The 16,855-nt window shown below is 47.4% G+C and overlaps 1 protein-coding gene across 2 annotated transcripts in view; it reads left to right on the forward strand.

Annotated features, from left to right (window-relative positions):
* Positions 1-16,855, forward strand: part of TMEM72 (transmembrane protein 72) — a 202,175-nt gene that overhangs the window by 43,050 nt on the left and 142,270 nt on the right. Inside the window, exon 1 of one of the 2 annotated variants that reach the window (XM_069240815.1) lies at positions 9,741-9,829. The exons of the other annotated variant lie outside the window; for it this stretch is intronic. The gene's annotated coding sequence lies outside the window, so the exon portion shown is untranslated. Of the gene's footprint in view, positions 1-9,740; positions 9,830-16,855 lie in introns of those variants that run through there. 2 annotated transcript variants of the gene reach the window in all.

Raw genomic sequence — 16,855 nt, forward strand, 5'->3', positions numbered from 1 at the left:
TGTATTGTGCCAGTCTCTGAGGGGTTATTGCAACAACCCTCACAGCAAAACAGCAAAGTTGCTTACTAAACATTTCCTCTGGAGAAACCCCAGAACTAAAATTGAGCATATCATCACCTCAAAGCAACTTCTGCGTCATGACCACATGAGACATCATAAGTACTCTGAAAAGAAGACCACAAAAGAATATACACACTGGAGGAAACGGGCCAAAATCTCAAGTCTTTATCAAGCAGATCAAGTACTGGGTAACTTGAAAACTTATCTTAAAGATGATCTGTATCTGACCCTCATTTTGACATAATAAAATGACTTAAAGGGATTCATGATCCTAGCATGGACCAACAGATTCACACATACCTCCTCTTATTTCTGCACATGACCCTTTGTGAACTTCTGTCTGCCAATGAGCTGACAGACTTTAAGGAAATTTCTGAAGGCAAATCCTTCTTGTTCAGTCACATACTTTTCATACCTCCCCATTATGTCTCCATCTCTACCTCCAAGTTCTGACGGCCTAACATGTCATTGCCTCTTTATCAAACTCTTAAGTGATGGACTAAAAACAAAACAAAAAAGTGGTATTTAGCCAATGGGAGGATGTTGTGTGGTCTCCGACCAAGGGCCTGATTTATACTTTTTTAGCGCTGCATTTGCGTCATTTATTGACACAAAAGCGGCACAAACTTACAAAATGTAACTGAATTTTGTAAGTTTCCGCCGCTTTTGCATCAAACACTGATGCAAATGCAGCGCTATAAAAGTATAAATCAGGCCCCAAGTGTCTTTGGTATGTCATTGCTGAGGCAGGTTCTGATGCAACCGCTCTAAAAAGTGTGCATCTGACGTACAGGTGCTGGGCCTGTCAGGCCGACAAGACATGCGCAGTGGAGCAGATGCTGACCATGCTTCTGTACAGCTAAAACATGAATACCTTCTTGCCGACTTCATAGCTTACAACTGAGTAGCGTAAATAATTTCATGAAGATGTTGAATGTACAATTTTACTATGCGTGGCAGTGGAAGCAGAGCAAACAATAAACAAAAGCAGTCCCATTATCCACTACTCTACAAAAAAACAAGACCCTTCAGTTCCCCATTTCTGCAGCAAAACTTGTTATGCCAGTGTGTCCTTCTACAGTTACATCATACTTACATGAGAGCTCCAAAGTATATGCCATGGTGATCCTCATACTCTGAGCAGTCCCTGCAGGCCTGTGTCTGCACACACACATACCTATTTATGACCGCTGACTTAGTTCTCCACCTTTCTTTATCTCTACCTATTACCTGATGCTCTAACAACCCTCAAATCTATCAACACATCTTCACTTTCAGATTACTTCTTCCAGTATTACTCCTGTATCCAAGCACTATGCCCAAGATGTACAGATTTTTTCATGCAACTCTGTGCAGCATCTACATTTGCGGAACTGTATTGTGCAAGGTGAAAAACTGATACAGAACCATATGTACAAAAATTGGGCTGCTTCTGGTCTCATCCTCTTCACTGTCGCACGAACAGGCTGCCTCGCGCATCACACAGCGTCGCAGCATGGTGCAGAGTTAGTATGAGCTGATAAACACTGGACTTCTACTTGAGGCCTACCCTTGCAGAAGACAAATGCTCTGTGTATATATAAACTTCATAAGGTTCTTTGATAATGGAAGATTGTCGGAAAAGTGAAGCAGAACACAGGTTAACAGTGTAGCGTGTAAGTTTTATTTATTTATGGTATTTGTAGAGCACAACACTCATCCTGAGGGGTATATCATGGTGCAAGACTACAGCTTTTCGTAAAAGATGGTACATCGGGCTTAACTTGTGAAAAAGCCATGTTTTTAGGCTCTTTATGAATCTGACATGGTCGAAAGTGATGCGCAGTTCCAAGGGCAGAAGATTCCAATGGGTACCTGCCACGTGTGTAAAAGAGTGGCCACCCATTCTTGCTTTTTTGACACATTTGACTTTAGTTAAAGCCAGATTAGCAGATCTCAGGCTTTGTGATGGGTTATAGAAATCTACCTTAGAGTGTAGGACTGCAGGTCCAACTTTGTAAAGTGCTTTGTGTACATGACTCAAAGGTTTGAATTTGGCTTTTTTGCGCATTGTGGGATAATGTAAGGTCTTCATGCTTGCTGAAGCTGAGCTAAACCTATCTTTATTACAGATAGGCTTAGCAGCTGAATTTTGTATCACCTGAAGTCTGGTGAACAGGTGGTCTGCCATGCCCACATAGAGGGCATTTCCGTAGCCCAGTCGACATGTAATTAGAGCCTGGACTACAGTTTTGCGTCAGTCAATGGGAATCTTCGAAATAGCTTAAGTATTCCAGAGCACTTGCCCATGTGGCATTGGCCTGCTCCTGCTTTGAAAGGGAGTCAACAATTAGGACTCCAAGTTTTTTATCATTTTCTTAAGCTCTGGGGCTGAGCCCAAAGAAGGTGGCCACCTGGAGGAATCTCAAACCTGGTGGGCACTGCTGAAGAGTAAGATCTCAGCTTTGTTGGCATTTAACTGAGGACAGTGAGTTGACAGGATATTTATCGAGGGAGCAGTCTATAGTGCAGAAACAAGGATAGAACCCCAATAGGAGCATATGTTGTGAGCAGCTCAGCCCAAGTATTAGAGTAAAGTGCTGACTCTGAGAACACCCATCCTCCAAGGTTCCAAAATGTCATGAAAGAGCAGCACGGCAGGATACCACTTCTCTTTCCTTTCCACCCAACACCACAGTAGAAAGGCCCTAGCAGGATACCAGAAGTACTTACACATTGAATATGTGGTGTAGACTACAGCACACATGAAATGTGTCGGTTCTTTTGAGAAATGAATATATTTCCCATTCTTTGTATCTGCTTTTAGTAGAAATTAGTTTTTGACACAAAGCCCATTCTGACAATCTCAGTTGATCGGACTTTGCATGAAAACCTATGGGTGTTTACATTGATCTGCCACTTTATCATCCCCTTGATGCAAAGTCGTGCAAAGTGTTTTTTGCTCTATGGAAATTCTGTTTTCCCAGAATAAAATACCTTTTAGGCTGGATAGTAAATAGCATATGCTATCTTGTGACGAACTAGCTCAAAGCTTTAATAAATCTAAGCCTCAGTCTCTTCTCTAGTTTTAAAATAGCATAATTTCTTTGTTTCCATATTGAATACGACAATACTACCCCTTCAGCCCCACCAGTGTTGGAGAATTCCTCAGATACTCTTTTCCAACGCTTAATTTGAGCCAGTGGTTGTCAGGACTTAGTTTATCTCATCAGACCTTGACTCGGATCAAGAAACAGAGAAACACAAAAGGGGAAAGCAGGAGGAATAGAAAGTTGACAGTGACAAAGGGAAAACCAAGGATGAAAAGGAACCTACAAGAGTAAGACAAATAGGCCGGAAGTGAGTGATGGGGGATTAAAGAGGCATGAGGTGAAATCAAAACTGTAGAGCCTTTGTATTCAGCACCCTGACCTACAAGAGCGCCAGCTGGCTTCCGAGCAAAACTGTGGGTGCAGCTCTTTTTGTAATGACAAATTAAGCACTCCTCCCTCCCTTCTTGTTCTCTAAGACTTTTCTGTCAGAGCAGTGTGAAAATGAAATCTGGGCAGTGTTTCTTTTCCCCTCGCCTCCCTTCTTCGCCTCAAATAAAATAAATGTATAAACAGTTCAGCTATTTACATTAAATCTGGAACAAATGGTCTTAGTTGAAGCTTTGCAGACTGCAGACTCTTAAGAAAAACTCAGCAATAGATCAAAACTAGAAATCTGTGCTTGGCGCCAGTTTTGCTAATTTACAATCCTTGGTTCCTCCAACTCGACTCAGAGGCCTTTTGGAGGCAAACGGGAGTGTCTGGCCGGGTGACATCCTTAATGTCTCACGTGCATCCTCCTGCACAGCATAGTTTACATGTTAAACCAGCGCTTCACCAGCCAAGCACTGCAGTGGGCACCTGGGCACATATTGTTTCAGTGCTTACTTGTTTGGGTCGCGTTTCGTCACAGTCAAAACAACTTTCTGATTAAGGTGAATATGGTTTCCTGGTAAAATTGAGAGTTTTCCCAACATACACGTGCTCCTGAAGCATAAGTAGGCATCGGCTAATGTACCTGTCAATGTAGCAGCTAGGAAAACCAGCCTTTGATAACAGTGAACTGACTGGATTCCCTGCCCCGGGACAGTTATTACTGGTTTTGTCACTGTTAACATTTGTATAGTACACAGTAGAGCAAATGGCGCACCCAGGCCGAAGTCACAAAAAGTGACACAAACCGATGGAGACTGTTGATAAACCTTTTACTTTCAGTGCACAAATGTAATTAGCTCTGGAAGCAGCCTTTAAAGTAATGCAAACCGTGTTTTTACCTGTTTTGCACTACTTTGCATCAAAGAGGCATGTCATGGATAGTATGTGGGTATTCCCTTGCAACCACCTATTTTTTTATGTTAAGGTTTAGCTATTAACAACAATAGACCAGCCATTGTGCGAAAATATGACGCCTACTTGAGGCAGGTGTACAATTACAAATCTTTTAATTCCTCCAAACCTTGCGCTCATTGCATGTGTGCGGCACTGTATGGTACATGTGTCAGTAGCAAAAGTTTTAAACTTTGTCTAGGCACGGTATGTTCTGGAAGGATACTCTTTGAGTAATGCTAGACATCACGCACACACACTCAAAATCAACGCAGTAACTTTGGTTGTTACCCTGAATTGCTACGCTAAAAATAAAAAAAGTGAGCCCTCATGGGGTGCCCCGTGGAGAGCAGACGCAGTCTAGTCTCTTGGGAGAGGAAGTGGCGTTAGGAGACAGGATTGGGCTGAGGTGCGTGGGGGTGGGATTAGAGGTATGGTTTAAATAGTCTTGAGGTGGGAAGGACCGGCCTCTTCCGCGCCTACTCATCGCGCGGTCAGAAGATTGGCCGGCCCGAGTTGAGAGTAGAATAGTGGCGGTCTTTTTTGGCAGGTGGCAGGTAGGCTGTGATGGTTGTGTGTACTCGCAAGCGGCAGGGCTCAGAGCCATGACGCTGCTGCAGTGTGGGCAACACTTTGCGTGCTCGCCGAAGCCGGCCGTGCCGAATTTTTCAGGCCTGGTGTTTTAGACCAGGCCTGGGTCGGCATGTCGCGTATTACGCACGCGGCCTCTAGCGGCGTTGCTGCTGCTATTGCAGAGTGTGTTTCACCTGATCGGGTGAAGAGAAGGAAATCAGTGTGGGGGGGGGGTGATACGCATCCACCCTCCCGGATTCCAAAATGGCCCCTTTCTTGCAAGAGCACACCGGGCCTGTAGTGGAGGGAGGAGGAAGGGGTCCTCCATCGAGGATCTCGTATTGGGCCCTGTTGGGCCAGCTATCTTGGGGCAGGTGTGTGGCCCTCAAGGAGAGCTGGAAAGCAAGGTGGCTGGACCCTGTATCCTGGGCAGCCCCCCCCATCGGGCCTCTCTTTGGGCAGGGAGGGAGCCAAGGCTGCAGGAAAGGGAGGGGCCTCTGGAAAGAAAAAGGCCAAGTCGGTGTGTGGCCTGAGTTTGGGGGTGGTACAGGGCAGGGCACTGGAGCATGGGGCGGCGACGGGTGGCGCAAAACAGACAGGGCCCCTGGGGGCCCCCAAGGACATGTTGTAGAGGCGCTTTCATGTGTGGAAGCAGGTCAGCACAAGGCCCAGGTCTGGTCCTCAGTAGACATAGAGGCCAGGATAAGAGAACAGAGGTGGGCTGTTGCGGAGACAGAGGAGAGGTGGGCCCAGCTAGGTAGTTACAGGGAGGAAGCCTTAGGTAGAGAAAGGCAGCCCAAGAGGAAGACAGGCAAAGTGGGGTCAGGGGACATGTCAGGCCCCAGGGCTGGGCAGGGTAGTTGAGTGTGTGTTCCACGGGAGCGGGAAAGTAGTAAAGAGGCTTGTGTGGCCACGGGGTGCAGCCGCCTGATGGGCACGAGTGGCACACACGGCCATGAGAGTCACTGAGAGTCCAAGCCAGTGAAAGAGACTGGCAAAATGGAGGTGATGCCAACGGGGCGCAATACGGGCTCGGACGTTGGTCTGAAGCAATAGAGGGATCTTCAGCGGTCTTCTCTACAGCGCAGGAACATGCGGGTCGCAAGTAAGGCGGACGCCATGGTGGACATGATCAGGACGAGTGGAGTGAGGCGAAGGATGCGAAAGGTGATGAGGAAGAGTGTGAGATGGACAAGGAGGTAGTTGTGGAACTTGACTGTGAGAATGAATCGGAGGATTGGGAAGAAGGGGAGATTCGCGAAAGCAAGGTGAGAGGGGAACAAGGGAGGGGGAAAGGGCACAAGAGCAGTGCAACCCCCTCTTCCATTTCTGCCTTACAGGAGAATGTGTACAGTGGGACGTTACAGGAGGCAGCACACAAGGTGGTGCATGGTCGCCAGGTTCTGCCACTATCATGGGGAACGGTTCCCCGTGTTCAAGGTAAGGGAGACTGGTGGTCTGTCTGGGATGGGGGTCAAGTTACGGCTGTGACTAAAACGCAGAAGTCCATAGGTGTCGGTGATCAATCATTACATGACTCTTCTGGCGCTAGTGCGGCACAGGTTCAGGACAATAAGCAGAAGACAATACAGGATACAGCTAATACAGGTGACGCTGGGGGAACAGTGACCAGAGACGGTAAAGAGGGGAATGACAAGGTAGGAGATGGGCACAAGAAGCGGCTTCCTTATATGGACCTCGTGATGCCTTTAGGTTCCCATGTGGCTAACAAGATGCAGGCTAAGATTTGGCGGCACAAGTATGTAGATGTTTTCAAACTACTCCATAGGGAAATTCAGGCTAAGGAGGGCTCCAAGGAAGAGGAGTGGGAGTTAGCTCGACGGCCCAGGGTACTGATCACTATGGACAATTGGACCTCAGCCTTTTTGATATATGCCAGCAACTATTGTGAGAAATTTCCCGAAAGGGCCATTGCTCTTATCAAATATATGGATATTATCCGCAAATCCAAATGCATTTTGGGGGTTTTGCATTGCTGAACTATGATGAGGAGTTTCGGGCACAAGTCAGCGTAAATCCTGATAAACCTTGGGGGGACGTAGATTCAGAATTATAGATGCAGTGGATGGCTTCATCACATTCCATGACATCATTGCATCCTGTTAGTGGCCTTCCAGTGCTGTACAAGCCTTTTCAGCCCCACCCTGTCGATGTGGGGTGCGGGTAACATTCAGCAACCCCAGATATCTAGCTCGGGAGCATGCTGGAACTTTAATAAGGGCTTCTGCTTGAGGCATCCTTGTAAATTCAAGCATGAGTGCCCCAAATGTGGGGGACGACACCCGGTCATGCAGTGCTTTTCGCTCACCAGTCCAGCACAACAGTGGAGAACGGCCAGGGGTAGAGGGATGCAAGGTGCTCCTGCACCAAAGGGCACCTACGCCAATTCAATTGGAGGTCCGGCTGCCATGGTTGTACATGTACCAGGATGGGGACATAGCGTGCAAACTATACTGGAGTTTCAAGGAAGGGTTCAGGATAAGTTACCAAGGGCCGAGACTGAAGAGATGGGCAAACAATTTGCAGTCTGCCAAAGAAATGCCTGGGGTGGTAGCAGATAAATTGGCGAAAGAAGTTGCAGAGGGTAGAATTGTGGGGCCTTTCTTCGAATGGCCAATTGACACTTTGATGATTTTCCCTCTGGGTGTGGTGCCCAAAAAGACTAAGGGTGAATTTCAGCTCATCCAACACAAGGGTACTGTATGCTTCAGTGGACGATGCCATTCGGCTAGTTCGAAGGTGCGGCAGGGGGTCTGAGCTAGCAAAATGTGAGATTAAATCGGCTTTTTGGCTCCTGCCTATCCACCCTGAGGATTTTGCACTATTGGGCATGCAGCTGGATGGGGCAATCTATGTGGACAGAGTACTCCCGATGGGTTGTGCCATTTCTTGCGTGCTGTTTGAGGTTTTTTAGTCTTTTCCTACAATGGGTTTTTGTGAAAGTGTGTGGGCATCGAGAGGTGACACTTACTTGGAGGATTTCCTTTTTGTGGGTAAGGCTGGCGCTGAGTCCAAGAGGGGGCTTTGGCAGGCTTTGAAAGACTGGCCCGGGAGATGGGGGTTCCTTTGGCTCCCAAAAAAACTGAGGGCCCCAGTTGCAGGCTGACATTCTTGGGGATAGAACTGGACACGGAGGCGATGGTGGCACGATTGCCAGTTGGGAAGGTGAAAGAGATTCTGGAATTTTTTATACAGGTCTGGTCTCTGAACAAGATCGATTTGGGCATGGCACAACAGCTCCTGGGTTTTCTCAACTTTGCCTGTAGGGTAGTCGAGGTGGGGGCAGGGGGGCAGAACATTATGCAGGCGCCTGGGACTAGCTATGTCATGTACCTCCTTCCCTCGCCATAAGATTTGTGTGTTGGTGGGTGTGTGAGAAGACATTAGAGTGTGGGAGACATTATTAACACAGTTCAATGGGGTTCCCATGAATTTTCGGGAGGATGACACGATCTGGCAGGTACAAATCTTCTCAGATGCAGCCAGGGCCTCGGGTTTTGTTCTTTTTTTGGGACGGTCAGTGGTGTGCAGAGCAGTGGCCAGCACTTTCAATGTTACAAGGCAGGAGTGTTACTTTTCTAGAATTCTTTCCTCTGTTGGTGGCCTTGACTGTTTGGGGAGACGAACTTGCCAACAGGACAGTAGTTTTTCACGTGGACAACACGACTGTTGTAGAACTGGTGAACAGACAGAGTGCTTATTGATGGAGATGTCATTAGCGGAATCCACCCGGAAGAGTTATCGTCTGGCATGGTTGGAATTTCAGAGTTTTGAATGTTTTCAAGGGGAGTTTTGGGTGCAGAGTGCAGACATACTGCAATCCCGAACTTATGCTATGTGTTGTTTTTGATACAAAGAGGTTTGTCGCCCGCAACGATTGGGGGCAAGTTGACTGGTGTGTCTTTTTATGGTAAATTGTTTTTTGGTTGCAACCCTGCAAAAGATTATATTCTGGGTAGAATGTTGAAAGTGTCGGGCAGAGTTAGAGCGGGGTTCGGGCAAAGCAGCACGGGAACCCATTACGTTTGACCTATTGTTGAAACTGTTGTGCTGCCGGTTTGTTGTACAGATGCTCGGAAACTTGCTTTGTTTAGGCTGTGCATGGAGTGGATGTTTCTTGAGGCATTTAGGGTGTCTGAACTTTTGGATGTAGGTAAGTTCATAGATGTGAAAATGGGTGAAGTGTGCTTACCAGGTGGGCGTTTGGGCTTATGGCTTCAGAAGTTTAAGACAGGTCAGTTGGGAAAGGGGAAGTGGGTGTGGTTGGAGAAAGGTGGGACACAACTGCTTGTCCGGTTGTTGAGTGGATCAGTTTTCAGTCTCAATGGGCGACAGGTGGGGCCAGCTTTTTTAGCCACTAGCATAGCGAGAAGCTCACAGCATTCCAGTTGTTGGCTGTTTTGCGGATGGCACTGAGACCGATAGAGAGACAGGCCCAGTGCTATGGGACGCATTCATTCAGAATAAGGACTGCTACAGCGGCACCTCAGCTAGTTTGGGACTGGGCTCAAATTCAGCGAATTGGTAGGTGGAGGTCTAAGTGCTGTGAGCGATATGTGAGGACTTGACTTGTAGGGCAGGTACTGCGGAATAGGACGGGAATAGGGCAGGAATGACAGAGGCAGGGGGTTTGTAGTGTTGTACTAATATTTGTTCTTTTTGCAGGTCGTCTGACTGGCCCCAGGAGTGGGAAGATGGTCACCTGGATGGTCGGTCACTCATTCATACATTGGGCGGCTAAATATGCTGAGAGGCAGCTCTATGAACGTTCATTGGGACTGCCGAGTAGCCGCACAAAGTCTTGTGGTGGGGGAAAAGAGGTATGAGGTGGGGTAACTTGCTTCCTTCAATTATGCCAAACTGGGGTTGTCCGGACCTTCTGCTATTGCCAATGGGGGAAAATTACCTAGTGAAACTGTCAGGGCTCACCTTACTGCAACATATGCAACGGGATCTGGAGCTGCTTTGACAGAAGATGCACGGTACCTGCTTAGTCTGAACTGAGTTTGTGCCCAGGAGGAAGTAGAGAGGGGCGATGAAACATGGGGCTATCGAGAGTGCTCGGAGGAAGCTCAATAGAGCAATAAGAGTTTTCTGCTGGGTGCATGGTATTAAGGTGCTGAAGCACAAGGACATTACAGAAGAGGAGGTGGGGCTTTTCAGGACGGATGGTGTGCACCTCTCCGAGTTGGGCAACGCATATTACCTTACAGAGCTTTGCTTAATCTTGGGGGATTTGTGGGGGGGAAAAGATGTGGCTCAAACAAAAAGTGTAAAGTTGTGTAATGTTGCAGTGTGGCTCGCTGGTGGGGCAGCAAAATGGTCTGGGTGAACGCTAGTTAGGGCAGGTTGCTGATGGTGATTGTGTGGCAGTAGATGGGGGAGAGTGGAGAGGCAGACGCGGGCCTGGCCATCCTTCCAGGGGGGAGAAAGAAGTAGATGAAGGATGATAGCGTGAGGGATGCACAAAGCAGGCAGGGGATCTGAGGAAAAAGGGGATATGTGCGTGAATTGAAGGGGAAGATGGGTGAACGGAGACAAAGTGAGGTCATGAGTGAGAAGGAGGATTGGGGAGAAGGTTCAAAGGGTGGAGTTTTTAAGTTGAGTTTATTCAATGTTATGGATAATATGCAATCCTGTCCTAAATAAATGGCCTTTTACACGAAGTAAACACGGTGTTACTGACTTTGGCCTGATGAGTAATAACCACGGCACTGCAAAGCTTTTTGCAAGTTCTGGGTGTCTTTCATAAATCGTTCTGATGTTTGCATCACAACCTGGGTGAAATCTATTCGGATTGTGGAGATCGCCCATAAGGTGAGAGAGGGGGCACCTTAGTTAGGTGGATGAACCAGAATACATGGTGTGCAAGATTCATCTTTGCAGCCAGATTGTAATACGAAAATGGTGTATGAATGTTCCCATTCTATATGCATGAACATTACCCGACTATTGCGAATGGCTGATAGTTAGCAGGTGTACTAAAGTGCTGCTGGGGCTTGAATCGTAGTTAATTGCATATTTTGGCTTTTTTTTAGGTGTCCTGAATTGTGTGTTACTGTATCTGTTGCAAGGTAATGAGTGTCTCCAACAGATAGAGTTGGGAAAGCTGGTTGGTGTTTTGAGTGATTTGGGGGCATATTTATACTCTGGTTGCGCAGAATGTGTGTCAAAAATTTTGACGCACATTCGGTGCAAACCGTGCACCATATGTAAACTTTGACGCCCAAGCCCGCGGACGTCAAAATTCCTCCTTGTGCGTCCTTTTTTGGATGCGGGAAACTGCCTTGCGTTAATGACATGCAAGGTAGGCGTTCCCGTCCAAAAAATGACTTTAAAGCCTGTGTGCCTTATTTATACTCCAGCATCATTTTGACGCACAGGAGTGGGCAGGCCTTAAAAAACGGCGCACAGCCTGATGTGCGCCGTTTTTTAACACCTGGGTCAGGACAGGCATTAAGGGACCTGTGGGCTCACTTCCATGGTCTCTGACCCTGGAAGGAGTCCAGAGGTGCCCTTCCCTGCCCCCAGGGACACCCCCTGCCACCCTCGCCCACCCCTGGAGGACACCCATGTATGGGGGACCCATCCCAGGTAAGTACAGGTAAGTTGAGGTAAGTATTTTTTTTATTTTTTTAAAGTGGAATAGGAGGGCCTAATTTGGGCCCCCCTACAAGCCACTGGCCCAGTGACCATGCCCAGGGGACAGAAGTCCCCTGGGCATGGCCATTGGGCAAGGGGGCATGACTCCTGTCTTTGCTAAGACAGAAGTCATTTCAATGGGGGTTGTGCGTCAAAAAATGGCGCAAGTCCGGTTTGAGGCATGATTTTTGCCTCAAACCTGACTTGCACCATTTTTGGACGCACAATCCCCATTTTCCCCTACGCCGGCACTGCCTGGTTTGAGTCCTTTTTTTTTACTCAGACCAGTCCGCAGGGCCGGCTAACGTCATTCCTTAAATATGGCGCCAGCATGGTGCGTAGGAATGGCGTTAGCCGGTTGTAAAAAAAATTAAGCAAACCAGCGCTGGCGCTGGTTTGCGTCAAAAAGTATAAATATGGGCCTTACTCTCTTATGTTATACTAAAGGTTGTCAATTTCCAGAATATACACGTGTGTTTTCGGTAAAACGTTGCTCTGTCAGATGATTGAGTGCGCTTTTGCAAGCAAAATTGGTCATTGTTAATTTAAAAAAAAAATACCAACAAAAATCATTTGGAAAGACTGCTGTTGCGTGGCGTGTGAGGCCAGTGATTCTAAATATGTGTACTTGTGAATTTGTGGATACCCAATATCTACGTGCAGTGTTCTATCTAAATTGTACTTTGGGGGAAAAGCCATGTGTAGCATGATTTTTAATCAGAACTGTGTACCGTGTAGGCACCGTGACGCCTTACATAGCCCAATTATGACGCCCACCTTAATACCGATGCGACCAGTAATTGGAGTTACCAGGTGCGCCGAAATTATAACATCACTTCTCTATGTGTCACCCGAAGATCCCTCCTGATACAACCAGTGTTGAGTCTCTAGATTAAATAGAATCAGGACTGGATTTACCAATCCCCAGGAAATCATCGTTTCCAAAGAGGGGTCCTCATGGTCCCACATCGAGTGCTTCCTAACTCTGTCCCCTTGTCCCGAGTTACTGATGCTCCCGGTTTTGGTAAAGGTCACGGGGTGGGGATGGGGGATGGGGAGGGGGTAGTGGAGTTACAGAGCTCTAATGTGGCCTTAAATGAGCTGTGCAGAATGTATGCGCTGTTTTCTGTCGAATATATTGTGTTGAGAGCACTAGCGCATTAACTATATTCATCTCTAAATATAAAACGGATCTGTTACCCCTTACTTGGATGGCCCCAGGCCCATGGTGGTGATTCACATCACGAAACCTGTTTCCTGCAGCACCGTGTCCTAAACTTCACACACCCTCCCTAACCCAGTTCAAGGAAGGGGTGTGTTGTAAGTGTCCAGTTCGGCCGATTCCATGTGGAGTGAAAAACAGTCACATTACTTTTATGTATTGCCTTATGGAATTAAGTTCGCGGCCTGCAAATATTCAACAAAGCAGGATGCGCAGAAACACGATAACGACTTCATTCACCCTCAATTATTCGTAATTATTTTGCTCTGTCCTCGAAAAGGCTGTTTAAACCCTCCCATACCTCGCCAAAGCAATGTTTACCCCACTCTTGATGATGGAGACATCCCATAAGCAAGGGTCAATGTGCTCATAACAAGACTCATTGTTACCACGTGTTTATGGTTTGGAATAAGACTGTAATCAGATAACACTGACCAATCTTCTCTTAGCCACACCGCTGCACTTTGGAGCACTTGTCCCACCTAGAATGAACCATAAACATTTGTTCTAAAAATAAGAAATCGCAATAAAATAAGACTATATGAATAAAGAAAACTCCATGTGATACACCAAAGTACAGCTGGAAGTTGTTGCATTGACACAGTTGCTTCACAAACAGATCAAGAACAACTTACTGTATAAAAAAACATATGACTGTGGTGGCATGTACGTGGAATACCCTCATACCTAGATATTTTCATCTGATTGTGCTCTGGAATATCGAGTACAAGAATATCATGGCACACTAGCATTGTAGCCAAAATATTGAGGGACAAATTATCGAAAGATAAGCGCATATAGGAAAGTACAGACGCACTATTCTTAACTCTGCATCAATATACCTTGACAATATATATTTATATATTGTATGTCGTGCCCTAAGGTAATCACAACTCGCACACTCAGCATTCACTGTTAAACCTCACATATTATATCACTCACAGCATGTTCTATTGCATCACTGATAATATCACTGCAACAAGAAGGGGTTAAAAAAAGTGTGTTTCCCATGTTAATTCTCATAGGGATTTGAAACACAACTACAGCTCGAACCTCTGGATTGAACTACACCCAATATGGCAGAAAGGTAGTTCTTTGTCCAGAAATGACACTTTTGTTATTTGGTATAAATCCGTTCAGTAATTTTCAAGATTTTAAAGAAAATTCAAATTTGTATATCTAGGTGCTCAAATAATTCACAAATTCTCCTGATCTCGAACAGAGATCTGATTGGCTGCCCACTGTTCAGCCAGGAAGTGTTGGCAACCATTTGGGGACTTCACTTCAGCGAAGTCCCCCCAAAAAAAGAAGAAAAAAACGAAAATGGGGCAGGGTATGAATACCCTAACTCCCTAGTCTTGTCTCCCAGAGTCCCCATGGGACCCTGCCAAGTCAAAAAAGCATTACAAAAAAATGCCACAAATTCATGGCAAATTCATGCCAATGTTTTTTTTTAAAAAAACACTGCACTTGTTTTAAACAAAGAACCGGGTGGGTCACATCCAGTGGGCATGCCGACATGTAAAAAACAAAGAAGAGGGATGCATGGGCCCCCATCCTGAGGCTTTTGTGAGCCCAGAGAACCATCACCTCCCCAAGGCTTTATTGTAATTTATGAGGGGACCGTGCGGTCCCCTCTCCTTTAGGCTCCATGAGCCCCTGGGTCCACCACCTCTCCAGAGCTAACTAAATATAGAAATGTGGGAATGCACAGACTCCACAGATGCTGGGGGGGGTCATCAACTTGCTGGGGCTCAGTGGATGGGGCCATGCGTACCCCCGGGGACCACCATTTCCTGGGCAAATATCCATAATTTTAAGTTGGAGGGTGGCGTGCAACCCGCCCCCCCAGGCATATTCCACCTAGGGGACTACCACCTCCCCGAGCTAGCCATGCACAACAAAAGAGAAGGGCTGTTTGGCCCTGCTCCTGGAGCCATTATTGGCCCTAGGGACTGCCACCTCCCATAGTTGGCTCCTGCTATCTCCCGAGGTCCCCACCCTGCAGAAATAGCTGTTTGCTTTCACTTGGCAGGAGCTCAAAGCTCCCACAAAGTGAAAGCAAGCACTAGCTCTGCTTTTAGCAAACTCCCACTTGCTAGAAGTAGAGTTTTCCATACAAGCAGGGAAACAGATGTCGATTGCTCCTCCATGCAGTGAGCTGCATTTCTAGCAGCTCCCTGCATGCCAGAGTATTGCTGGCTCCTGCAGGAGGCGAGAAGCTGGCTGGGACTGCAGGGGCTTTGAGGCTCCCACGCAGTCCCCAACGTACAACACTGAGTGCCCTAGATGGGGCCAGGACACCCAGACACTAGTGGTCGGGCTCCAGAGGATGGGGTCCCTGAGGACATAATAAGGCCCCTCTGCTGTTGAAATAATGTAACTTGCCCCAGGTAGGCCTATCTTGGCACCGGGGACCCTATCCCCTGGGGCCGAGCCATGTCACCTGGCTGCCCCCCAGTGCAACCATTGACCACCACTGGGGACCGCAGGGGTAGCCTGAAGGCCCCCATAGCCCCAGCCAGCTCCCCACCTCCTGTGGCAGCCAGCATTGCTGTCACAGACAGGGAGCTGCTAAACATGCAGCTCCCTCTCTGTGAGAGCAATGTTTTACTCTGTTTCCCTGCCCACATCTCTGCAGACAGGGAAACAAGGAAACATCTGCTTCCAGCAACTAGAGCTGGGTGTTTGCTCTGACTTGGTGGGAGCTGTCTAACCTCCCAAGTCAGAGCAAACAGCTGTTTCCCCGGGGTGGGCACCCGGGAAAATAGCAGGAGCTGGCCCTGGGTGGTGGTGGTCCCCTGGGCCATCTAAGGCTCCTTGAGTGGGGCCAGGTGGCCCCCCTCCAACATTGTATTTGCCAAGGGGAGGTGGTGGCCCCCTGGACCGGGGGTCTGAAACAAACCACCTTCATTTTTTTATTTTAGCCCTAGGGAGGTCCACAGGTTACCCCTATTATAATTAAACCATTTTGCCCCAGGATAATGGTGTTTCCCAGGGAATGGGGGATCTGCAGGGCTCCCCCTATTATAATTAAACCATTTTACCACGGGGAGGTGTTGGTCCCCGAGGTGCATGGGGGCAGCACATCCCCCACATACCACTAAGCTAAAGCACCGAGGAGGTAATGGTCCTTGGGGAATAAATAAGCCCGGAAGGGGGGCCCCTTGTGCCCCTTCTTTTATTTTTACCTGCCCCCGGGGCCTGGCCAACCCAGGGTCTTTAGTAAAACAAGCACGGGAGACCACGCTTGCTTTTATTTACATTTTTGCCATGAACTTGAGACTGTCGCAAATTTGCAATAAAAGTTTTTAAAAAGTGCATTATTGCCCTGGCAGGGTCCCTCTGGGACCCCAGTACCAGAGCTAAGGAGTCAGAGTGTCCCTACTCTGGCCCCTTTTCTTTTTTTTCACTTTTTTTTTAGAGACTCCACTGAGGCATCGTGATAGGTCTGAGCGGTCTGCTTCGCCGGTCAGCCTGGGAGTGGAGCCTGGGCATTTTATCCACTCTGCTGTGCAATACAACACAGCTGACCAAACAGACATGCCCATTTTATAGTGCACATACCCCTCTGGCACCCTTCCTCCAGCCCAGCCCAGCCTCGCCCTACCCCACCCCTTCTCCCAGGAAAACTAAAATGATAATAATGTAGCGTTATTATAATTTTATTTTTCCTTTCCCCACAATCCAGGGGAGTGACGCTCCTCCGCCTTAGCGGAGGAGCCTCCCCCGGAACACAGTAGCAAAAACGATGTGGCTCACGAAATTTCCTAAATGTGTTTTATGAAACAAGGAGGTAAAGTCACGAAAGCAACCCACTAAGCAGAGAATTTTGTGCTTGTTTTGTGATGTAATGGTTATGGTATAGTTTCAGAACCGCCAAAATATAATGGGAAGCTCATATTACAGATGAAACTCCATGAAACAGTGAAACTGCAACATTTCATAAATTTTGCAAGGTGGAGCAGTTTCTCGGAAAACG

Source organism: Pleurodeles waltl, chromosome 6 (genome assembly GCF_031143425.1).
Source record: "Pleurodeles waltl isolate 20211129_DDA chromosome 6, aPleWal1.hap1.20221129, whole genome shotgun sequence".
NCBI lineage: Eukaryota > Metazoa > Chordata > Amphibia > Caudata > Salamandridae > Pleurodeles > Pleurodeles waltl.